The following is a 27,442-nucleotide window of genomic DNA, read 5'->3' as shown; positions in this document are numbered from 1 at the left end:
ATTAGGTAGTTACGAATAACGAGCCTTCTTTTTGAAGCAATCGATTAAGCATGGATGGAGCGCTTGTAGTCATTCTTTGATTCACGAAAAGAATGGAGAATGCAATATAATCATATCAAAATATCGCAGACGTAAACACAAAATCAATTATTGTGGTGAAAATATAATGATCGTTCTACAGTTTAACATAGTAAAGTAACCTAGGCTCTGTCTTAACAACGACTATTTGAAACCTGCAAAATAACATTCTTTAATCAATCCTTCGGCTGATCTCATGTTACCACATCGATCACAACAGTTGACTCAATAGCAGTTTTATTGCATGTACCATAACGAGAATAGTAGTCATTCAGTATTTCGTTTTTCGCTTAGGCTCTCATGACTGTCCACAATTATTTTAGTTCACAATTCGTAAGAATAATATATTAACTCAATGGCTGCAAGTGGGACTCTTCCCATACTTCATCTCCGATAGCTGGGTGCTCTTCTCACGGTAACTGACTTCCACATGTCTCAGCACGCTCATGGTACTCCCTCCTCTATCACCGACAGTTACTTGCGTGCTAGACATGTAGCTACAGCTAAACCAAAACCTGTCATCAACTCATACCTTATAAATTTGGTTTAACAAATGAAATAAACCAAATCATTGTGAAGTGTCACTGCTTGGGACACTTTCACAGTAGTCAGTTGATTACAATCAAAAATCAGTTTACTGACATTTAACAAATACGAAAAGTTCTCCTTCAAAATAAAGGCATGACTCCTTTGAAAACTTAAAGTTCTTAGAAAACAAGTAAATATCTGCGTGAGACCGTCTTCTGGAAAATTCTTTTGCGAACGAAACCAACTATCTCCTTATACATCAAAAGTAGACAGAGAATTAAAGTCCCGTCTCATGAGCAGTAAAAGGAGTTCCAACATCAAAGTCCATGGCCGGGGCATCTGATCGCGATGCACAGTAGTCTCTAGTAGCAAGGGCGACGTCGAGTCCCGGGAGTCACCTTCTAATTCTGCTGTCAGAAACGGAACTGTCTGCTACTCGACTGGCGAGGGCAGTTATACCCGCGTGGCGAATAACTACCACTTAGCTCTTGGTGTAGCATGTGGGCTAGAATTGCCTGAGGAAAATGGCGCGACGGATGCAGCAAAAGGTCCGTAGATGCAGCGGCCTCTACTGCACTTGCGCGTGCCCTCTGAACCTCACTGAAGAGCCAAACAAACTGGTCCAACTGCCTTATATCGTGTAGGGCCCCCGCGAGCAAGCAGGAGTGCCGCAACACGACGTGGCGTGGACTCGACTAATATCCGAAGTAAATGTAAATGTCATGTGACTAGGGCCTCCCGTCCGGTAGGACGTTCGCCAGGTGCAAGTCTTTCGATCTGACGCCATTCGGCCACTTGCGCGTCGATGTGGATGAAATGATGATGCTTAGGACAACACAACACGCAGTCCCTGAGCAGAGAAAAATCTCCGACCCCGACCAAGCCGGGAATCGAACCCGGGCCCTTAGGATTGACATTCTGTCGTCCTGACCACTTTTTTGCATTTTGTTCGTTGTTGATCGTTGTGTTTGGTCGTCGTGAACGTCACAATGGCATCCGTTCAAGTTTGTTTGTTGATCCTTCCACTCAGTATTTTTTTATTACAGAGACCAACCGGCTCTCTGACCGAACACGCATCCACTCAGCTACGGGTAGCGGACATATCCGAAGTAGTGCTTGGGGAATTGACAACATGAATCCTGAAGGGCTGTCTTTAAATCCGTAAGAGTACGAGGGGTGGAGATCTCTTCTGAACAGCACGTTGCATGGCGTCCGAGATATGCTCAATAGTGTTCATGTCTGGGGAGTCTGGTGGCCAGAGGAAGTATTTAAACTGAGAAGAGTGTTCCTGGAACCACTCTGTAGCAATTCTGTACGTGTGGTGTGTCGCATTGTCCTGCTGAAAGTACGCAAGTCCGTCGGAACGCACAATGGACATGAATGGACGCAGGTGATCAGATAAGATGCTTACGTACATGTCAACTGTCAGAGTCGTATCCAGACGTGTCAGGGGTCCCATACCACACCAGCTGCACACGTCTCACACGATTAAAGAGCCTCCACCAGCTTGAACAGTCCCCTGCTGAAATGCAGGCTCCGTAGACTCATGAGATTCTTTCCATACCTGTAACCGTCCATCTACTCGATACAATTTGAAACGAGGCTCGTCCAACTAGGCAATATATTTCCAGTCATCAGCAGTCCAATGACGGTATTGACAGTCATCAAGGGTACATGAGTGAGCCTTCGACTCCGAAAGCCCATATCGATGATGTTTCGTTGAATGGTTCGCACGTTGGCTCTTGTTAGTTGCCCAACATTGAAATGTGCAGCAATTTGCGGAAGGGTTGCACTTCTCTCATGTTGAACGATTCTCTTCAGTCGTCGTTGGTCCCGTTCTCGCAGGATCTTTTTCCGGCCGCAGCGATGTCGCAGATTTGGTGTTTTACCGTATCCCTGATATTCACGGTACACTCGTGAAATGGTTGTAAGGGAAAATCCCACTTCATAGCTACCTTTGAGATGCTGTGTCCCATCGCGCGTGCGCCGACTATAGCATCAGGTTCAAACTCACTTAAATCTTGATAACCTGCGATTGTAGCCGCAGTAAGCGATCTACAAGTGCCAGACACTTTTCAAATATAGGCGTTGCCGACCGCAGCGCCGTTTTCTGTTTGCTTATCTCTGTATTGGAAAACGCATGCCTATACCAGTTTCTTTGGCGCTTAAGTGTAGTTTGCTTCCTACAGGTCAGACGTAGTTCGGATGTTTTCGGTCGGTGCGCCTGTAGAACTGGAACTATGACCTGTGTAGTGATGCTACGTTGCTGGTTGGAGGTGTTACAGGAGACTCCGAAAACACGCCACATTGGCTTATATGACAATAAATATCATAGGTTTCTTTGAAGACAAAATATTTGGAAAACGTTAGTGTCATAAACTTCTTCTCTAAAACCAGATTAATTAAATCGGAAGCTATATTACTTCTGACGTGGCAGGTTGTTCTGTAGATGGCGGTTATGTTTACCCAACCACTGGATTGTTATACCATACAGCGTCATTGTATGGCACATTGGGTACAACTCAAGTGTGCATGGTTTTCAGTTGAAAGAATGTGTTAATATGATTAATAATAATTTGTATACTCTTCTTTTTACGAAAATGTTAATTAATGTGGTTTCCTGGGTCACGTAAGCCACTGTAATATGACTTGTTTCGTGATTCTTAACTAGTATTACGTACCGCAGCAGCATTGGTAAGTGCAGATTCACAGGAAATTGGTGTAATGCCGCAGTAGAGATGTTCCTGATGTGATGAATGAACAGACTTCAGCTGGGTATCAGATAACCCACCCCTGTCTCGTGTGGTTCCATCAGGAACTAGATTTAGAGTCACTTTCGTGTAACGGTATATCTATGTATACAAATTCAAATTAATCGATGAAGTGTGTGGTGGCAGACGATCGAAAGTGTCAGCCAGTACAGCCGCTTTCGGTTTCGTGTTTGTGTTCGGGGCACTTGAATATTGTTAGTTGTACTAATACGAATGTTGTGTAGAAGGATGTCTGGTGGAATAATAGAGTTTGTTTTAACACATGTTCTTTTGCCACGTAATGAGAGCACCAAACAGCAGCCGTTTATGGAACCGTACTAGCAGCTTAATCACCAGCTAATGAGTTTCAAACAGTTGGAAAGCATTAAAAGTGGGGCTGCAATCTCTAATTCAGACGACGCTATTCTCCAATCAGTGATGCGAGATGAGACGAAATATCGCAGGGAGTCCACTTATTGTCCTCGGATAGCAGGTGCAGATGCTACGATGTGTTGAAGCATGAAACGTCGATCCTCCTTTGTGGTGATCAGACGTCGTTGTCTGATTAGCATGCCTGTTCTCATAAATCCACCACTAACTTGGATATCGCATGATCCCACCAGCTGACCGAATAGACACATATTGAGGCTTTTCCCAAACGATGTCAGGTACTGATAACGCTATCTCACACGATTACCCAGAATTTCCCTGTATTTAACAGTGATCGCTCAGTATCTGACCCTGCTCACGCCCCTTATATACCTCACCAAACCGGGTAACAACACTAAATCCAAACAATATATGGCAGTATGGTGCCCGTTCTACCTGTCACAAAGAATTACATCACTCCTCATTAATGTACCCGGTGATTGTGCGTATGTGTACCAAGTTTCATCGAAATCCTACCATGTCTTCCGAGTGCTCCAATTATTTTGTCATATTTTGTAAAGAACTGTTTCTAGATATGAAAGGCAAAACAGAATCGTATATATGTTTCAATCCAGACCACTGGCGAAGTTTTAATTCAGTAAAATGTATCGTGTGAGGCGAAGTAAATACTCATCTTTTAGTAATTGCAAGGACGGTTTTTGAATGCTAATTGTACTTGATATCCTGTATCACTCAGAAACCACTATTTTACACTTAACTGCCACACGTTTTATGGAAGGTCTTATCTTTAATGTAGGAGTAGAGACAAAATGTTTATGAGAATGAGTTTTCAGATAAAGATTAAAGCTAAGCGTTGCATGAGTTACTGCCCGCACGTTAATGGAATATCTACAACCCGTCGTTGTAAGCCAATTCCACTGTAATTAATTTATGAAATTATATACGCCGCTGTGATGCAGACGTTTGGCCGTTGAGATTTCAATTTATGTATTTATTAATTTATTTATTGGTTCGTTATGCAAGGAGTGAACGCTACTACCAAGCATATTCTTATAATGTAGCACGAATTCCGGATCGTCACAAACATAAAATAATCGTCATTCCTCACTTGTAGTTGTAGACCTTTATTGAACACACACATCAAAAAAAGGTTTGGAACACCCCGGTTCACAGAACTCCTGAAGATAGACGTTGACAGTTAGTGTGGTCTGGTGCTTTCTGAGAAGGATACAGAAGAGGTATTATCCTCTGTCTCTTCTTTCTACTCAGGATATTGTCAGTTAAGGAAGAACCATAACCATTGCAGTATGCTCTTTCTTTAATTATTTTCAATTAATTTTCAACATCTGGTTGGTTCTGTAGGACAGATAGCAGGCGATGCACCATGGAGTGGAAGGTAGCATGTTTTTGTAGTAATGGTTGCTGAGAACTGGCTCGTATTAGTGTCTCTAGACCTTACTTTCCTGTGTATCGTAAATAAATGCCGTTGCTTCTTAACATCAGTTCATGAACGGCCACACACTGCCAATGGAATGTGAAGAAAAAAAATTAAACCAGGTAAAGAGTACCATGACTTAAACCTAGCTTCCCTGAATATGAGTGCATTTTTAACATCTGTATTGCTTTCGTAGTACGATCAAAGTTTTTATTTCTGCTATTAATCCGTGAGGAGTATCACTATGTTGAACAAAAAATATCTCAGCGTTGTATAAGTGCAAGAAACAATCTGCACACAACAGTCAAGTAATTTTATGAATCTGTCTATTTTCATATCATCCACTCAAATAAAGAATATTACCTTAAGGAAAGTAGTTTAAATACAGTTTTGGTGCACGAGGAAATATTTACATATCAACGATACTGCAATATCAGTCCAAATATTTCACCCTTCTCTCGCGATACAACAAAAATAGTGAATTACTCATAGGCATGTTTATGTTATAAATTTCCTTCTTGTCATAAATTGGTTCAAATGGCTCTGAGCATTAAACCTAACTGACCTAAGGACATCACACACATCCATGCCCGAGGCAGGAGTCGAACCTGCGACCGTAGCGGTCGCGCGGTTCCAGACTGAAGCGCCTAGAACCTCTCGTCCACTCAGGCCGGCTTTCTTGTCATATTGTTTTACGTAATCGGTTCAGAAAATGTATTGCTCCAAACCGATATATACCGATTAGAAAATTAGATACCTTCTTATATCAGTGTATTTTGAAGTAATTGCGTAACACATCTGGATCTCGGCCAGTCATAAAAGGGTGATTAATACAAAACAGTTCTAAAGCACATGAATGGCATCGATACATTCGCAGCTATGCTGACATTTTGCTAGTAGCGGATGGAGTGCCCAGCTGTCATTGCATTTAGTGAATGCCTGTAGGCGACTGTGTTGTTCTATCAATGACCTTTTCATTACCAGCCAGTGATCCGCGAGGTGGGATCGGGCGGGGGAGGGGGGTGCGAGGGAGGGAATGATGTGGAAGTCAATTTCGTAGCCATTCATTTAGCTCTCGCCCCAGTTACTGCCCTAAATAGGAATGTAAATGGCACCGCTCGAGAGCAGTGATCCGGTGGTGAGGATCCGATGTGTTTAACGAAGGCTCCCATTTGTAACGCGTTGATTGAAGCTGCTGTTCGTTATCACAGACTGAGAAACAGCTATTTCCAAATTTTGATCTGATTCGGCTAGAGTTTTTGTAGTTGATTTCAGCGATCCACAAATCCTCAAGTACAATTTCATCCTGAAATAATTATGGAACTGTGTCGACTCGATGGTTGAATAAATGTAAACGAATCTGATCATAATTTTTACCTAGAAAATCTTCAACTTATTTTAATACATTAATCACTGACTGCTTCTCTTTGCACTAACACCATGTCGAACACAACCACCCATCATCCAAAACACTTCAAAGAATTAGGACCAGTCGTGTAGGTTTCTAAACGTTTATGTGCTAATCGCTGCCGAGAAGTTCGCAGCCTTCCGAATGGCGAAGTCGGATGTCATCGTATTATTAAGAAGAGCACGAAGAGATCGTGGCAACTGTAGCTGAACACAGTTAACCAAGTCACTAAATCAGCACTGAGGTGAAAAGCAATCCTTAGGATTTCAGTGAGAGATGGGGAATTTATTATTAAATTCTTCGGAGATCAGTGTACGAAACATTTCACAGAGCGCAACATATCTGTCCAATTGCCGCCACCATACCCAGGATCCGGATTCCACCATCACCGCCTGATCATTGAGCGGAGTAGTTGGCATCTCAGTTCTGCAGTCAATCAGCATCGCAGCTGCCACTTTTTAACGGGGAACTTGATTTTGCACATTCTCGGGCAGATGCATTTCTGGGAGTTCCGCATGATACATTATTTTAAATGTGAGATTTTTTTCAGATAGTTTTGAACATGGAAGGGTTGTTTCTTTAAGGTATTATTTCAAGTAAGACCGTTTTTGTGATGTTTGAAAAAAAACTTACATCCGTACTTGTTCATATCTTGTACCCATCAACTGCCACATGAAGAGGCCGGATGGATAGCAAACAATATTCGACTATCTCGCAGAGAGAAAAATGTATTTTCCCTTTAACCTTTCACCACCTTTTGATCAACAGTAACTTACAATAAAGGACAATGTTCCCACTTTCGATGCTGTGGTATGGTTTCTGAGCCTTATTTTCGATTACAAACTTACGTTATTGGCACATAAGGAGGGACCGAAGGACGAGTTGTTCAGATGATTTATATTTCTAAATTGCAGTAGTCATGGATCATGGGGGAGCAGACTGTGCCTGTATGCTCGGGTTTTATACAGCGTTCTTACATCCTCATTTTGATTGCGGAATCATGATGTACGGATTTTTCACACCATCAATCCTTGAGGGATCAACCACGGTAGTCCATGAGGAAATTAGGCCGTTCATCACTCTCTGACGAATATCGTTGTCCCTAACCCACAAAACGTGGTGACGCACTGGTTACGGTCCCGAATTGGCATTTGTGATGGCGTACATTAAGCTCCTCTTCGACCATCGATACCTATGTATATCGTGCTTACAGTAAATCATTTAAAGCGATTTCCTTCCTCATACTGAGCCAGACCAAACTTGTGCTCCATCTCTAGTGATATCTTCACCAAAGGAAATGTTAAACCATAATCTTCTACTTTCTTCCTACCTGCTTCACTTCCTGTCTGTGCCGCGTGGTGTAGGTCCGAATCGTCCCTCGGGCATGTGTGTGTGTGTGTGTGTGTGTGTGTGTGTGTGTGTGTGTGTGTCGTCCTTAGCGTAAGTTAATTTAAGTTAGATTAAGTAGTGTGTAAGCTTAGGGAACGATGCCTTAGCGGTTTGGTCCCTTTAGACCTTACCACAAATTTCCAATTTCCTTCCTGTCTGGCTCTGTTCCTACCCACCGGCGACGACTTGCTTTGCATCAGATGGAAACACCTCACGACGTGGTAAGTATACGCAATATTCTGGTTGTCCGACGCCCCCGAAGTACATAACATTCCTTTTTCATCTGTAAACAGCTTTCTAATAATCGCTTTCGAGGCGATGTAGTCTTTTAGCATTCGTATAAGGAGCTATTTTCTGAGAGTGAGTATGACAGATATTAATGTCTTACATCGAGATAGTATAAAATGCGACCTTTCCCTCTTATAAAACCACGAATTGTACTAAGACTAGCCGGCCGCGGTGGCCGAGCGGTTCTAGGCGCTACAGTCTGGAACCGCGCGACCACTACGGTCGCAAGTTCGAATCCTGCCTCGGGCATGGATGTGTGTGATGTCCTTAGGTTGGTTAGTTTTAAGTAGTTCTAAGTTCTAGGGGACTGATGACCTCAGAAGTTAAGTCCCATAGTACTCAGAGCCATTTTTTTGTTCTAAGACTTTTCAGGAATAAACATTACGCGTTCATAGAGAAGAAATCTAACGTTTGTGGCTTGTCAGTGACGTTGTAATTTTGACAAGGGTGGCAAACGACTTGGAAAATCTGTTTAAAGAAGTTGATAGCGTCTTGAAAAGAGGTTATAAAAAGAATTTGAACTATATAAGGCAAGGGTAATGGACCGAAGTTCAGTCAAATTAGGTGATGTTGAGTGAATTTGATTATGGAATAAAACACTAAAAGTACAGGGTGTTTATAAATGAATATCTGGGATTTAACGCTTCATAATATTTATTGTATTAAACTTACAGTTAGAAATGATATGTAGAATGAAAGAGCAACTCAAACAGTTTTACAAAGGACCTTATAAATGTTCGATGTGAGCACCATTTGTCACACGGCACACGTCAAGTCTATAGTCGAGTTATTCCCAAACGTTGATAAGTATGTCTTCAGTGATTGTAGCAACAGCCGCTTCAATCCGGTTTCTTAATTCAGGGAGGTCTGCTGGTAACGGAGGCACGTACACACGATCGTTGATGAAGCCCCAAAGGAAAAAATCGCAAGGCGTTAGTTCGGCTGAACGTGGAGGCCATGCAAAGCAAGCCCTGTCATTGGGCCCCTTGCGTCCTATCCAGCGCTTGGGTACAGTGAAGTTCAACCAGTCGCGTACTTCGCTATGCCAGTGCTCACATTGAACATTTATAAGGTTCTTCGTAAGACTGTTTGAGTTGCTTGAGTTGCTCTTTCATTTGACATATCATTTATAACTGTAAGTTTAATGTAATGTTTTGTGTTAGCAGAATAACCAACACCGTGTTACGAGTGGAGGCCGAAATGCACGCGTTTTAGCTCACGCAGGCTGGCGTGAGGAGGGAAGAACTATACTGACGTGAGGTCTGGAACATGACATTCAGAAAGCGGATGTAATTAGTTTGATACTTAACTTTAATCCATTAATGATGAACGTTGCTTTTGACGCTATATGATTCACAATATTATCTGTTCAGAATACATTCTTGAAGATATTAATTATAGTAACTGAATATGACACCTTGCTAGGTCACAGCAATTGACGTAGCTGAAGGCTATGCTAAACTGTCGTCTCTGCAAATGAGAGCATATGTAGACAGTGAACCATCGCTAGCAAAGTCGGCTGTACAACTGAGGCGAGTGCTAGGGAGTCTCTCTAGACTAGACCTGCCGTGTGGCGGCGCTCGGTCTGCAATCACTGATAGTGGCGACACGCGGGTCCGACGTATACTAACGGACCGGGGCCGATTTAAAGGCTACCACCTAGCAAGTGTGGTGTCTGGCGGTGACACCACACAATGAATATTATAAAGCGTTAAACCCCGATATTCATTTTTTTAGATGACGTTTTTTTATTCTGGGACCACAATAAATAACAAAGTGTTGAGTATATAAAATATTGACTGGCAATAGCAAGAAAAGAGTTTCTGAAAAACAGAAATTTGTTAAAACTGAATATGGATTTAAGTATTAGGGTGGAACTGTACGGTAGTGAAACACTGGCTGTGAACTGTTCAGACAAGAAGAACATCGAAGTTTTTGAAATGTGCTGCTAACCTTCAGCATTGTCTTATGACAATGCTGAAGATTAGATGAGTAGGTCGGATAGTTAATGAAGGGGTACTGACTAGAATAGTGGGAAAATGGCTCTGAGCACTATGGGACTTAACATCTATGGTCATCAGTCCCCTAGGACTTAGAACTACTTAAACCTAACTAACCTAAGGACATCACACAACACCCAGTCAGCACGAGGCAGAGAAAATCCCTGACCCCGCAGGGAATGAACCCGGGAACCCGGGCGCGGGAAGCGAGAACGCTACCGCACGACCACGAGCTGCGGGCAATAGTGGGAAAAAAAAGAAATGTGTGGCACAACAAAAAGAAGGGATGTTATGACGATTCTGAAGATTAGATGAGTAGATCGGATAGTTAATGAAGAGGTACTGACTAGAATAGTGGAAAAAAAGAAATGTATGGCACAGCAAAAAGAAGGGATCTGTTGATAGGAACACCGTGGGGCATCAAGAAATCGTCAGTTTGGTAATGTACGGGAACGCTTGTGTGCGTGTATGTCTGTGTGTGCGCGTGTGTGACTATGTGTCTGTGGTGGGAGGGGTGGGGAGGAGGTCAAAGTTGTAGCGAGAGATCAATGTTTGACTACATTGATATATTCGTTGTAGTTTCTGTACAAAGATGAACACGACTGCCAAGGATACAGTAGCAGGCAGAGTTGCATCAGACAATGCTTCGGACTCAAAACTATAACAACAAGAGCTATAAAACTTGGCCTTTAGATACTTCGGAATATTCTGTATAAGCATCGCGTTTCAATACCCAGCGCTCTGAAAGATGAAAAACGCAGGGGTATCGGGATTCTCACTAACTCTACGCAGCAGACAAACTAGTCCACAATCCATACATCCATACATATTATAAAAATGCATGCACACTCTAAGACGAAGAAAAGGAAAAAGGCAGGTCACGAAAGAACTATAAGAATGAGATGGAAATGGCTAATGTGATGCGCGCGTTCAATCAAAGAAATGGTTACGGTTTAGAAAAATTATATGATTTACTCAAGAATAAGAGCTTCACAAATTTATCAAGTCAATAACGCGTTGGTACATCTCTGACCATTACTCAAGGTGTTATACGGCTTGGTACTGATTGGTGTAGATGTTGGATGTTCTCCCGAGGGACATCGTACCAAATTCTGTCCATTGGCGAGTTAGATCGTCAAAATCCGTAGATGGTTGGAGTGTCCTGTCCCAAAAGCTCCAAAAGTTTTCAATTGGGGAGAGGTTCGGCGAACTTGCTGGGCAAGGTAGGTTTTGGCAAATTCGAAGACAAGGAGTAAAAATTATCACTGCGTGCAGGTGGCCATTATCTTGATGAAATGTTAACCCATGAAGGGCGTATAATATCGCTGACGCACCTCTGTACTGTAAGGGTGCCGCTGATGACAACGATAGGGGTCTTTCTACGAAATGAAACGGCACGCTAGACGATCGATCTCTCCTGGTGGTCAGTCGACATGGCCGACGACATCAGGTTAGTGTCACTCAGCTGTATAGGGCATCTCTAGCCACGTCTTCGGCCTGGAATCTAATTGACTGGAGCAGAATTTTCTTCGGTAATTAGTTCCACTTCGGACTGAGCCCCGATGACCAGTGAAGACGTGTTTGAAGATGCCTAGTGGAATACTAATCTGACTGTCGCCCACCATACGGCCCTACAGCAGGGAGTAATGGTCTGGGGTGACATTTCATTTCATAGCAGGACCCCTTTGTTGCCATCCGCAGCACCCTTACAGCACAGCGGTACATCGACAACATTCAACGCTCCATTTTATTGCCCTTCATGGCAAGCCATCCTAGGCTTACTTTCCAGCAAGATAATGCCCGCCCGCACAAAGCGAGTTTCTGTTGCTTTTCTTCGTGCTTGCTAAGATTCACCTGGGTCCGAAAGGTAACGGATCTCTCCCCAGTTGAGAACGTCTGGAGCATTATGGCCAGGGTCTTCAAACCAGCTCGGGATTTTGACGATCTAACACACCATTTGTAAGAATTGGGCCCTATATAGCTCTGAAGGAGAGCCGACAACTCTGTCAATGAAGGCGAGTAACTGCTTGCATAAAGGCCACAGATGGGTTAAAGCGTTGTTGACTTGGTCAACTTGTGGAGCTGTTTCTCTCGAATAAATCATCCAATTTTCTGAAATTGTTATAATGTGTTTGTCTGTATATGTACAACTCATCTCCCGATTTCCATCCCATTCCGATAATTCGTTCATGGTGTGTCGTTTTCTTGGCCTAGAGTGCACCCCGCGACCGCTACGGTCGCAGGTTCAAATCCTGCCTCGGGCAGGGATGTATGTGATGTCCTTAAGCTAGTTATGTTTAAGTAGTTCCTAAGTTCTAGGGGACTGATGTCATCAGAAGTTAAGTCCCATAGTGCTCAGAGCCATTTGAACCATTTGAGCCTAGAGTGCATGTATGTATGTAATGTAAGTACGCATGTATGTTCTACATCTCTTCTTGAACCACTTGATCGCTTTCAACCAAACTTACACATGTCGCTTATCGTTTGGAAAGAATCGCTGTTAGGGTAAGAATCACTTACGTGCCAAAGGGAAGGAGGTGAGATGGAAAAAGCATTGCAGTACACGACGCGCGATCATCATACTTCCTTCATCCAGTATTTGTGAATGAGAGTACTTAGTAGTACCGAGCGAGGTGGCGCACTGGTTAGCACACTGGACTCGCATTCGGGAGGGCGACGGTTCAATCCCGGGTCCGGCCATCCTGATTTAGGTTTTCCGTGATTTCCCTAAATCGCTCCAGGAAAATGCCGGGATGGTTCCTTTGAAAGGGCCCGGCAGACTTCCTTCCCCATCCTTCCCTAATCCGAAGAGACCGATGACCTCGCTGTCTGGTCTCCCCCAAACAACAACAAGAGTACTTAGTAACTTGCAACAAACTTTACTCATAATTTCAAACCTTCACGAAACTTTTCCTCGCTGACAACACCCACAAAATGATGAAAGGAAAAAAATTGCTGTTCATGCTGTAAAAGAGCCACGTGAAGAATGAAATTTTAATTCGTTAATTCTGTACTTCTAACTTTACTCGCGATACAGTTCGTAGGCACAGTATTCACGTATATCACTGAATGTACCAGCCAAATAATAGCAATGTACGTTCGTCGTACGTCCCAAATTGATTTTTGCGGTTGTTTCACGCAGTGTTGCTTGTATCTTAGCACTCACAACTCTACGCAAACGTCGCTGCTCTCGGTCGTTACGTGAAGGTCGTCGGCCACTGCGTTGTCCGTGGTGAATGGTAATGCCTGAAATTTGATATTCTCGACACGCTCTTGACACTGTGGATATTGGATTACCTAACGATTTCCTAAACAGAATGTCCAATGGATCTAGCTCCAACTACCATTCTGCATTCAGAGTCTGCTAATTCCGGCCGTGCGGCATAATCACTTCGGAAACCTTTTTACATGAATCACCTTAGTATAAATAACAGCTACGACAACGTACCGCCCATTTTTATCTTGTGTACGTGATACTGCCGCCATCTACATATCTGCATATCACTATCCGATGTACTTTATCACCTCAGTGTAATTATTGAGCTGCGTGAAAATGAAACTGGATAGCGAAATTGTGTGCAGATACACGTGAAATATGCTTAAAAATACGTTTAAAATGTGTTAAATGTATGTGAAATCTGTTTGATATGTGCGTACGAGGGTAAAGCCACGGTATAAAGCTCATTCAAAACCCTAGTAACGTTTTCTATCAAGTTTGGTGCACACGTAAGCTAGGACTTGGAAAGAAATACTATGGGCGTAAGAAACCCCAGCCTCCTATTGGGGACGGGGTGATAATATGGAGAAGGAGGGGGGAGGAGAAGATGGACATAGAGAGGGGGGTAGGACGAACCAGAGAGAGGGGAAAGAGGAGATGGACTAATACAATACTGGAATAAATACATTCCTGGGCAACGCTGGCTACTCAGCTTGTATAAGAACATACATCACTCCTTACCCACGCTACAAAAGCTGAGGTAAGACGTTTCATTTTGTTGGATGCAAGGGCGTATTGAGAAACGAGTAAGCTATTGTATCAGCCACAGGCCCCTACGGTGTTGTGCTATTCCCCTGTACACAAGTTATGCCGCTTAGCCGGAAGATCAAAATTCAGTGGTAGGAGGTATCGCTGAAAGCGTGAAATAAGTTGTTGTAGTCTGTGAGGCCTAATGTCAGACTCCTCCTCATTCTGTTCACAAAGAGGATATGCAGTCAGTCTCACGCGTCTCTAGCCAAAGCGTCGTATCTTCATGCATGTAATTTACAGTCTTGTGGCAGGACCCACTTGGTTTTTGTGTTTGTGGCGTATTTCTCTGGAGAAAAAACCAAACATTAGTATAGGTTACTTAAGTGTGTAGCAAAGTGGTTGGTTCAGCCAATTTTAGTTTACTGATCAGCCATCACATACATTTGATGCAGTGTTACGGGTACATAACAGAATTCTTGTTGATCATTTTCAAGCACATTAGAATCTGACGGTCCCTCAAAACCCTACTATCATCATCATTATTATTTTCGTTCTTCTTATCAAAAAAATGGTTCAAATGGCTCTGAGCACTATGGGACTTAACATCTGAGGTCATCAGCCCCCTAGAACTTAGAACTACTTAAACCTAACTAACCTAAGGACATCACACACATCCATGCCCGAGGCAGGATTCGAACCTGCGACCGTAGCAGTCGCGCGGTTCCTGACTGAGCGTCTAGAACCGCTAGACCACCGCGGCCGGCTCTTCTTATCAATTACGACTTAAATATTGTAGGTCGTTAATTCCACTTCTATTCTTTTTAGAAACAGACCATCGAGATTTAGATTTTCTGAACTTTCCCTAAGCAGGACAAATGTACGAATATTTCCTCCGAAAAATAAACAACAGATTTTCTTGAACGCCATTCTCTAAGCTGAGATGGTGCTCCGTCTGCGATATCCTCGTCGTTGACGGAACTTAGAACACTAATCTTTCTTCCATTCTCAATAAAAACTGCAAACGCATAACTTTACAATACGTAGCGTTTCAACTTTTACAATAACATGCACACATTTTTGTGACTATAGATTCCACTGCCAATCGAGAGACGCGATAGCTTTTCCTCTTATAATAATATCCCCTGCGCACCTACTTTGATCTAAAACAACTCTCACTTGAGTTTGTTCGCCAGAATACACCCGCAGTTATTATGAATGACTCAGAATCTTATCTGTCAACAGCTGGAACCACAGACAGCTAATCACCACGTTTGTTGACGAATGGTTGTGAATATTCTTCACAGAAATTATATTGCACCAAGATAGTTCATCAAAGCCTTTTTAAACTAATATTAAAATCTTTTAATATAAGAAATTCTCTTGTTCAGGTAGCAATTATTGTAGCTATGCAGCTGTCAGGAATTACGTGAATTTAAAACAACAATAATATCAAAAAGATTGCTACCACTAGACAGAGCTAAGGCTGTTACGTTGCAGCTTGACTCAAGGAAGATGTGAAGCTTTCCAACCTCTGCAATATAATCCCACCTGAAGTTCCTCTAAAATCGTAGTATAAATAATTCGTTGATTAAGAGTTTACGATAATTTTTTCCGAGTTTCTCAGCGGTTATCAACTGCAGGGAACGTCCCAGGTAATGTCATGATATTGCAGTGCCTGAATTATTCCGAATTACGATGGAATGCTCCTTTGGACAAATACTGCGAAGGCTACAGCCGTTATGAAATACGTGAAATGTATTAGCAGTTGCGAATATGGACACTCATCAGCTGTATGATGGAATGACGAGAGTGAAAATTTGTGCCCGACCGGGACTCGAATTCGGATTCCCCGCTTATCGCGAGTGGTCGCCTTACTCTTAGGACATTTGACCGCGACCCGAACTTTCATTTGTCGTCCACATCTGTCTACAACCTGAGCTTGTGTATCCACTATATTTATTCCCGTACAGACGAAATATTTTTACTTGAAAGTCGCTCGGCGGATAAATACGATATTGCAGCGTCATTCGGAATAATACCGGCACTGCAGTATCGTATTTATCCGCCCACACCAGGCAAGTGGCTTTCAAGTAAAAATATCTCCCCTATACGGGAAAATAGATATCGGATGTACGAGTACAGGTGAAACTTCTTTATTTAAATTAGTGTGTCTGTACTTAAATTGCAGAATGACTGAGAAGATGAAACTTCTACGTTATTTGATTCTGAAACAGCTGAGTAAAACTAAATGTACTGAGCCTACTTTCTCTTTACTTTTTCTTATCATGTCAACACTGACCCACAATATTCTAGCGCAACGCAGTCTGACTGCTCAAAAAAAAATTACAATCTGACTTCAAATAATTAATTTAAAAGAATGGCCCTGACTAAAAAGAAATCTTAACAACAACCTATACATTTCATTAAGAACTTACCTCACAAAAATCTTCATTACGTGAACTACTGCGATACAACAAGCGTCAATACTCCCAGCTAAATAAAAGATCCTAACTTCTAAAGCCACTAACTACTAATAGGCGTGTGGTTACCAAAGGAAAGATTTTGTTGCAAACTAAATCATGTAGTTCTCACCTTAATAATGTGACATTCAGTTCAAACACGAATATAAATCGTCATTGACATCTAGTACAAAGGTATATAATCATGAATAATATTCAACCTCCAAGTCGAACATGTATAGACCGTTAGCCTACGCTAACACTTCAGACCTCTATACTCCATCAATGCTAACTTCTCACTGCTGGCTGTTCACCTCCAACCGCCCAACAGTACTTCGATCATTGCTGGCGACTAATTTCCAACTGCCCAACAGTACTGGCGATTAACTTCCAACAATGAGTCCAACCAGCCACAGAGTCCCTTACAAAGAAAGCGCAGTCAGAGATCCAATGGAAAGCGCTACACATAGCTGCCAACACAAAAGCAGCCCACTTACATAGGTTGTAGACACATGAGACACATGGTTAACAGCATATGGAAGTATGCAACGTAATTCGGAATAACAAAGGAACTGCAATATCGAATTTATCCACCGACACCCGGCAAGCGGTTTCAAGTAAAAATGTGTCACCTGTACGGGAATATACGTATGGATGTACGAGTACAGGTTTTATACACATTGTTGACGACTTATGGAGGTGTGGGTCTGGCTGATATTCGCGCTCTCATAGCCTAATGGTATGCCGGCACGGTAGCTCAGCGTGTTCGGTCGGAGGTTTAGTCGTCTTCTGTAATAAAATAACTGAGTTAAAGGAATGACGATCAACTTGAACAGGCGTCAAAGGACGTCCACTCCGGGCAAATACAACGAACAATCAAGAACGAAATGAAATCAACAAAACAAAATATCGGGAAATCCGGGTTCGAGCCCAGGTCCGACACAAATTTTTAGTGTCTGTCATTCCATTATAAAGCTGATGTTTGTCCATACTCGCAAACGCGAATATATTTCATACGAAAAAAGTACGAAGAACGAAACTTGACTTGAAGGGGGAAACCAGATGGGGCTAAGGTTGGCCCACTAGATGGCGCTGCCATAGGTCAAACGGATATCAATTGCGATTTTTAAATAGGAAACTCCATTTTTTATTACATATTCGTGTAGTACCTAAAGAAATATGATGTTTTAGGTGGACCACATTTTTCGCTTTGTAATATATGACGCTGTAATAGTCACAAACATATGGCTCACAATTTGAGACAAACAGTTGCTAACAGGTAGGCTTTTTAAATTAAAATACAGAACGTAGGTGCATTTGAACATTTTATTTCGGTTGTTCCTATGTGATACACATACCTTTGTGAACTTATCATTTCTGAGAACGCACGCTGTTACAGCGTGATTACCTGTAAATACCACAATAATGCAATAAATGCTCAAAATGATGTCCGTCAACCTCAATGCATTTGGCAATATGTGAAACGACATTCATCTCAACAGCGAGAAGTTCGCCTTCCGTAATGTTCGCACATGCATTGACAATGCGCTGACGCATGTTTTCAGGCGTTGTCGGTGGATCACGATAGCAAATATCCCTCAACTTCCCCCACAGAAAGAAATCCGGGGATGTCAGATCCGGTGAACGTGCAGGCCATGGTACGGTGCTTCGACGACCGATCCACCTGTCATCAAATATGCTATTCAATACCGCTTCAACCGCACGCGAGCTATGTGCCGGACATCCATCATGTTGGAAGTACATCGCCATTCTGTCATGCAGTGAAACATCTTGTAGTAACATCGGTAGAACATTACGTAGGAAATCAGTATACATTGCACCATTTAGATTGCCATCGATAAAATGGGGGCCAATTATCCTTCCTCCCATAATGCCGCACGATACATTAACCCGCCAAGGTTGCTGATGTTCCACTTGCTGCAGCCATCGTGGACTTTCCGTTGCACAATACTGCATATTATGCTGGTTTACGTTACCACTGTTGGTGAATGACGCTTCGTCGCTAAATAGAAAGCATGCAAAAAATCTGTCATCGTCCCGTAATTTCTCTTGTGCCCAGTATCATAACTGTACATGACGTTCAAAGTCGTCGCCATGCAATTCCTGGTGCATAGAAATATGGTACGGGTGCAATCGATGTTGATGTAGCATTCTCAACACAGACGATTTTGATATTCCCGATTCTCGCGCAATTTGTCTGCTACTGATGTGCGGATTAGCCCCGACAGCAGCTAAAACACCTACTTGGGCATCATCATTTGTTGCAGGTCGTGGTTGACGTTTCACATGTGGCTGAATACTTTCTGTTTCCTTAAATAACGTAACTATCCGTTGAACGGTCCGGACACTTGGATGATGTCGTCCAGGATACATAGCACACACCCGTTAGGCACTTTGATCACAATTGCCATACATCAACAAGATATCGAACTTTTCTACGATTGGTAAACGGTCCATTTTTAAACGGGTAATGTATCACGAAGCAAATACCGTCCGCGCTGGCGGAATGTTACTTGATGCCACGTACTTATACGTTTGTGCCTATTACAGCGCAATCTATAACAAAGTGAAAAAAGTGCTCCAACTAAAACATTCATATTTCTTTACGTACTACACGAATATGTAATAAAAAATGAAGGTTCCTATTTAAAAAATCTAGTTGATATCCGTCTGACCAATGGCAGCGCCATCTAGCGGGCCAACCATAGCGCCATCTTGTTTCCCCCTTCAAGCTAGAGACGTTTCGCTTGACGCTTATTTCGTGAGATATTTGGCCCCGGTCACGATCAATGGACCACCCTGTATAATTTTGCGCCCCACAACCCTTTAAATTTGAAGGACATCATTCCGCCAGCTTGCGTTCTAAATTCTTTTATTTGCACAACTATCATTTTTCTGTAAGAATTGACAACAGCAGTTTAGCTGTCAGTAAAGCGCATGTACTTTCTTTTTCACGGTGCAACAACGTAATACATACACTCGTCGAATTCGCACGCAGCGACCTTTGTTTCAGTTTCCTCATTGCCCATCCCAACATAGTGCTAGTGGTACATTACGGGCTTGGCAGGTAGCGTCGTGTAGCCGTGACATACCTGAACAGCCGGGGCAGAGGAGATGCCAGCGTGCGGCGATTGGGGCACATCAGCGGGGCGTGACGCAGCCGTCCCTTTGATCACGTGTCTCAGCTGTTTATGACAAGCGTCTCCCAAGCGTAAGCAGAGTTCTCTTTGCGCTCTTGGCGGAGCGTCTCCTACGTTGCGCGTCAAAGGAGGCAGTTAATTACAACTGCCGTTCCTTTTCCGCCAGTGACAGCATATATAACTTCAAAATACTGCTTGTGACATGATATGCATATTTATTTACAAATCTCTGTTCCCTTTTAAAACATCACCTGTAAAACATATAAAATCTTCGAGAAGACGTTTTAGATTATTAAAAAAATATTAATATTTTCATTTGCATTTCCACTGCACAAAGCTACGATATGGAGCAAAGCAGAGGTACCTGTAAGACTTCCGTTTCTGCACGTATTTCTCTGGATACTTTTTTAGGTTTTAAAAAGTAGACTATCCAAATTGTTCGTTTACTTTTTTGAGATTCTCCTGATGTCTGCATTAATTAGTTTTTTATTCCAAAAGATGTTAAAATGTCTTCTGTGGTCCGTAAATGAAAGCGTAGTTCAGTTACAGATTCCGAACAGTCATGGTTTTGCAAAACACTCTCATGTTTACAATTTTTCCTTCTGTAGAATGAACGTGATTTAAAGTTATTTATTAGTTTCAGTAACAAGTAATACTTAGAGTAGTAATTTTGTCGAAATGGTTTAATAGTTTTTACGGTTGAGGTCCATTTGGACCATCACGCTTTTCTCATTATCAAGTGGTTTCAGTATCTGATACTTTTGTATTTATTCTGTAAATGTTCAGTTTGATTTCAGTGATACCTGCCCATATGCACTATGTGATCAAAAGTATCCGGACACCCCCAAAAACAAACTTTTTCATGTTAGGTGCCTTGCGCTGCCACCTACTGCCAGGTACTCCATATCAGCGACCTCAGTAGTCATTACACATCGTGAGAGAGCAGAAAGGGGCGCTCCGCGGAACTCACGGGCTTCTAACGTGATCAGGTGATTGGGTTTAACTTGTGCCGTATATCTGTACGCGAGATTTCCCCACTACTAAACATCCCTAGGTCCACTGTTTCCAATGCAATAGTGAAGTGGAAACATGAGGGACACATACAGCACAAAAGCGTAAAGGCCGACCTCGTCTGTTGACTGATAGAGACCGCCGACAGTGGAAGAGCGTCGTAGTGTGTAATAGGCAGAGATCTATCCAGACCGTCACACAGGAATTCAAACTGAATCAGGATACACTGCAAGTCCTATGACAGTTTGGCAGGAGGTGAGAAAACTTGGATTTCATGGTCGAGCGGCTGCTCATAAGCCACACATCACGCCGGTAAATGCCAAACGACGCCTCGCTTGGTGTAAGGAGCGTAAGTTTTGGGCGATTGAATAGTGGAAAAACGTTGTGTCGTGACGAATCACGGTACACAATGTGGCGATCCGATGCCAGGGTGTGGGTATGGCGAATGCCCGATCAACATCATTGCCAGCGTGTGTAGTGCCAACAGTAAAATTCGGAAGCGGTGGTGTTATGGTGTGGTCGTGTTTTTCATGAAGGAGGCTTGCACTCGTTGCCGTTTCACGTGACACTATCATAGCAAAGTCCTACAGTGATGTTTTAAGCACCTTCTTGTTTCCCCCTGTTGAAGAGCAATTCGGGGGTGGCGACTGCATCTTTCAACACGATCGAGCACCTGTCCAAAGTGCACGGCCTATGACGGAGTGGGTACACGACAATAACATCACTGTAAGGAACTGGCCTGCACAGAGTTCTGACCTGATTCCTATAGAACACTTTTTGGATGTTTTGGAACGTCGACTTTGTGCCAGGCCTAACCGACCGACATCGATACTTCACCTCAGTTCAGCACTCCCTGAAGAATTGGCTGCAATTTCCCAAGAAACTTTCCAACACCTGACTGAACGTATGTCTGCGAGAGTGGAAGCTGTCATCGAGGCTCAGAGTGGGCCAACACTATACTGAATCCCAGCATTACCGATGGAGGGTGCTACGAACTTGTAAGTCATTTTCAGCCAGGCGTCCGGATACCTTAGATCACATAGTGTATTGATGTCAAATGGTTTGTAGAAACAGGGAATTATCTGAGATTCGAGGTTTTCCTTAACTCCATTGCGGCTGTTGAACTTCTCCGACGAAAATAATTTGCCTTGGAAACTTGGGAATGTACAGAGTGGTAATGATTAAGAGAGCCCCCATGAGATACCAGTGATCATGGAACAATGAATGTTTGTTGAAACATTTGTAAGGACACGCGGCAGAGTAAACTATCGAAAGAAAAACATTTTAATTTGTGCATGAGATAGTAACATTTGATAATCGCGTATCGAGTTTACGTTCTAGGTTGCAAACGTGGCTGATGTGATGACCATCTCCAAATGTCTCGAATGGTTCAAATGGCTCTGAGCACTATGGGACTTAACATCTGGTGTCATCAGTCCCCTAGAACTTAGAACTACTTAAACATAACTAACCTAAGGACATCACACACATCCATGCCCGAGGCAGGATTCGAACCTGCGACCGTAGCGGTAGCGCGGTTCCAGACTGAAGCGCCTAGAACCGCTCGGCCACTCCGGCCGGCGACCATCTCCATCCACGACAGACTGGAAGTTTGCACTGATACCATTTCGCAATTGTTCGCAGTACTTTTCGAATGGTGTACCATGACACAGCCGCCGGCCGGTGTGGCCGTGCGGTTCTAGGCGCTTTAGTCTGGAACCGCGTGACCGCTACAGTCGCAGGTTCGAATCCTGCCTCGGTCATGGATGTGTGTGATGTCCTTAGGTTATTTAGGTTTATGTAGTTCTAATTTCTAGGGGACTGATGACCACAGATGTTAAGTCCCATAGTGCTCAGAGGCATTTGAACCATCAGCCATGACACAGCTCGTGCAATGCTTGAACATTGCACTCTGCGCCCAGGTTTTCCAGCCATGACAACAATAAGTTCAACAATTTGTAGCGCATTTGGCCGTCGGCGTCTCCTAGGAGCAATTCCCAAGTCGCTAGTTAATTCGAGTTTCCTAATCACTTTCTTCATTGCTGTGCAAAAAGAGGATCTCTCCGTATTCCTCTAATGTGTCGATACTCGCTAGCAGCAGCAGCGCTATTGCTGTTCTTTTGATAAAACAGCTCTACGAGTAAAGCCCTGATGTCCTTGTCCAGCCCTGTGTTTCCTGTCTGCAACTGTAATGCATACTGATGCCCGTGTTTCAACCTTTTGTCACCGTACCAGTACCGGCGCCTAACGGTCAGTCATGACACTAATATTACTACCAAAGGAAAACCCCCCGACGTACCCCTCCCCCTCAAGTGCAGTGGTAAGATGGTCCAGTGGACAGACCGTTAAAAACTAAACACAGATCAAGCACGAAAACACGAAGAAGATGTACTGATCTACGAAAGAAATAAGAAAGAGGAGTAAGATAGAAACAGTGAACAGTCCAAGTAACAGATGTGCAACATCGAGCGAATGTAAATTGCCACCGCGTCATGGTTGTGTGGTCACGGTGCTGGACTGCCATGGGGGAAACCTGCGTTCAAATGTCCCTGATTGTTTTTTCGCAAAATTACGAACTTTCCGTGGTCATTGATGTGTCTGTTCGCTGTGTATCGTTCGTTTGCAAAAGCGAGGTGAAAGGAAGGGCCCTACAGACGTACGTACCTCCTATTTGTGCTATACAAGTACCACATGCTAAGGCTCTTGCGCCGGCCGAAGTGGCCGTGCGGTTAAAGGCGCTGCAGTCTGGAACCGCAAGACCGCTACGATCGCAGGTTCGAATCCTGCCTCGGGCATGGATGTTTGTGATGTCCTTAGGTTAGTTAGGTTTAACTAGTTCTAAGTTCTAGGGGACTAATGACCTCAGCAGTTGAGTCCTATAGTGCTCAGAGCCATTTGAACCATTTTGAAGGTTCTTGCGTTCTGGTTTGGAATTTTGACTCTTGACTTGCATTGTTGTAACATAGTTCACACCCGTTTATTTGTTGTTTTCATTTCTGCGAGAGGTCTATGCATCTACACTGCTATCACTATTCATCGCATTTACTTGCAACGGTAATACATTCTTACCAGTGTACAGTATGACAAGACTATAGGAGAACAACACACTACAGAAGAGAACAGACACACCAGTGACCGGATGGAAAGTTCAAAATTTTGTGAGAAAGAAATGGGACGCTGAGGGAGATTTCAACATAGATCTCACGCTTCGCAATCCATCACCTCACACCACATAACCACAACGCCGCGGTTCTTGCGATTCGCTAGATGTTACACATCCTCAGCTTCGACCGTACACTTTCAATTTTGCTTCTTTTTTCACAGTTCAGTAACCTTCCTGCTTTCATGCTTGATCTGTGTTCAGTTTTTTACCGGCTATCCACTGCGCCATTCTACCGCTAAATCTGATGGGGGTGCGAAGCAGCGATTCCCTTGTAAAAATGCAAATCTTGCAGCGCACGGTCTAAACATCAGTCCTATAAAGTTCGGTATCCACAAGGTAAATAGTTTCCAGTCTACAGTTGCTGAAGTAGCGAAAGTTTAGTTGTAGCCACCTTCTATACACAACGGTGTAGGAACCAAGTAGACAGGGTATCGCTAAATTGCGCCAGACGCATGGCGTATACCTTCTCGCGGCGATGAGACAGTAGTTGATGCTAATGTAGAACACGCCACACAGTGCTATGAGGCACATTAGTGTCATTTCTAATCGCTTTGGAATTTGGACATGGATCCTTTCGAACCCGATGGATGTCGTCCACTTCAAAGCCAACACAAGGTCGATTTCTCGTAGGACCAATTTATTACCAAACTGACATTGACTAAACATGTTACCTGTAATCATTGTTCAGATCTGGACGTAATTGTATGAGGTAGCGCCAAGCGGTGTGAAAAACACTGCTGGTAAAAATGCTGAGCTGCTCTCCCATTACACTGTGTCTCACCGAAGATTAACGTGGCGATGTACTGTAACAATGTGTACTTGGGCACACTAACTGCAGACGTAGTCCACCATCGTTAACAGCATAGATGGCCACGTAATGTAAAGCACTCTACGCAGGTACCCAACCACATTGTATTGTATGGAACTGGGGACTTAGAAACGACGGAGAGGCTTTGTCCCCGCCGTAGCCCTTAGTGGTTCTCAACCCCACAACAGGCTACACCAGTCCACTCACCCCACCGCCGCCCACACCAAACCCAGAGTTATAGTGCGGTTTGACCCCCAATGGACCCCCCCCCCTCCCCTCGCCTCCGGGAACGTCTCACACCAAACGAGTGTAACCCCAATGTTTGCGTGGTAGAGTAATTATGGTGTACGCGCACGTGGAGAAAGTGTTTGCGCAGCAATCGCCGACATACTGTAACTGTGGCGCAATAAAGAGAACCAGCCCGCATTCGCCGAGGCAGATGGAGGCAGATGGACCGCCTTAAAAACCATCCACAGACGGATTCGTGCCAGGGACCGGCACGCCTTCCCGCCCGGAAAGCAGTGCGTTAGACAGCAAGGCTAATCGGGCGGGCCACCCTACGACATAGGGACATAAATATTGAGCGAGACTTAAGTACTCGATTGAAGCTTTTCTGCTTGTAACATGGAAGCAGTACAAAGAGATTGTTTCTTGCGTAATAGTTTAGTCACCTCTGCAGCCTCCAGGAGAGTGTAGCAGCGGTATTGCAACAGTCTGTACATCAGAAACAGAAGCAGAAGTACATACAGCATACGGTCATCAGCAACGAAATTAGAAGCAGCTATGTGCTAGTTGCCGAATGGCGTGTGCGACAGCCGCGTAATATCAGCGAATTTGATCTCGGCCACAAAATGATATTCTAAAGAATGAGCCACTCCATCTCCGATACCCTGAAGCCATTGGGATATATAGGTGACACTGTGGCAAGGGTGCACGAATCTTTATTAGAAAAATATTTAGGTAGAGTGTCAGCTGCCGTGATTAACAACGTTTTGACGAGAACCGTCGCCGTAGACAACAACAGATTATGACAGACGGTAGACAGAAAGTGCACCAGATCACTCGCAGTTTCAGTGCTGGACAACAACAATCGGCGAGCAGTCATACCACCCAGCAGACCCCGTTATGAGTTACACGAGCCACCACCCCACACGTGTGCTCCCACTGCACGTCACAGGTTGCAGGGACCACGATGGGCCCAGGAGCATTATCATTTGATTATGGTAACAAGGAACTATGTCGTCGTCACTCGTCATACGGTCATCAGCGGTACTCGTTGATCACGAGTACGTCGAATACCACATGAAATGACGCAACTCGCTTGCCCACAGGGCACCGGTAAAGCAGGTGGTGGTCGTATTCTCCTCTGAAGAAATTTACGTTGAATTAAATGAGGCTGCTACACTCTGCTATCGTGTCTCACCGGCGAAAGAAATAAGAACTTACGGGCAGACCATTCGATCTGCAAGCTTACAATGCTCATTAAGCGACGTCGATTGTACGCAGCACATTGCTCCACACATCAACCACACCTTCCCATTGTGTCAAAATGCTTCGAGGGTACATGGCAGTGAAAATACAATAGCTCATGAATTGGCAGGTCGTAACAGACTAGACCCCCCCATGAACCATGGACCTTGCCGTTGGTGGGGAGGCTTGCGTGCCTCAGCGATACAGATAGCCGTACCGTAGGTGCAACCACAACGGAGGGGTATCTGTTGAGAGGCCAGACAAACGTGTGGTTCCTGAAGAGGGGCAGCAGCCTTTTCAGTAGTTGCAAGGGCAACAGTCTGGATGATTGACTGATCTGGCCTTGTAACAATAACCAAAACGGCCTTGCTGTGCTGGTACTGCGAACGGCTGAAAGCAAGGGGAAACTACAGCCGTAATTTTTCCCGAGGGCATGCAGCTTTACTGTATGATTACATGATGATGGCGTCCTCTTGGGTAAAATATTCCGGAGGTAAAATAGTCCCCCATTCGGATCTCCGGGCGGGGACTACTCAAGAGGATGTCGTTATCAGGAGAAAGAAAACTGGCATTCTACGGATCGGAGCGTGGAATGTCAGATCCCTTAATCGGGCAGGTAGGTTAGAAAATTTAAAAAGGGAAATGGATAGGTTGAAGTTAGATATAGTGGGAATTAGTGAAGTTCGGTGGCAGGAGGAACAAGACTTCTGGTCAGGTGACTACAGGGTTATAAACACAAAATCAGATAGGGGTAATGCAGGAGTAGGTTTAATAATGAATAGGAAAATAGGAATGCGGGTAAGCTACTACAAACAGCATAGTGAACGCATTATTGTGGCCAAGATAGATACGAAGCCCACACCTACTACAGTAGTACAAGTTTATATGCCAACTAGCTCTGCAAATGACGAAGAAATTGAAGAAATGTATGATGAAATAAAAGAAATTATTCAGATTGTGAAGGGAGACGAAAATTTAATAGTCATGGGTGACTGGAATTCGAGTGTAGGAAAAGGGAGAGAAGGAAACATAGTAGGTGAATATGGATTGGGCGACAGAAATGAAAGAGGAAGCCGCCTGGTAGAATTTTGCACAGAGCACAACATAATCATAACTAACACTTGGTTTAAGAATCAT

Source organism: Schistocerca piceifrons, chromosome X, assembly GCF_021461385.2.
Source record: "Schistocerca piceifrons isolate TAMUIC-IGC-003096 chromosome X, iqSchPice1.1, whole genome shotgun sequence".
NCBI classification, from domain to species: domain Eukaryota; kingdom Metazoa; phylum Arthropoda; class Insecta; order Orthoptera; family Acrididae; genus Schistocerca; species Schistocerca piceifrons.
This window is presented reverse-complemented; position numbering follows the sequence as displayed.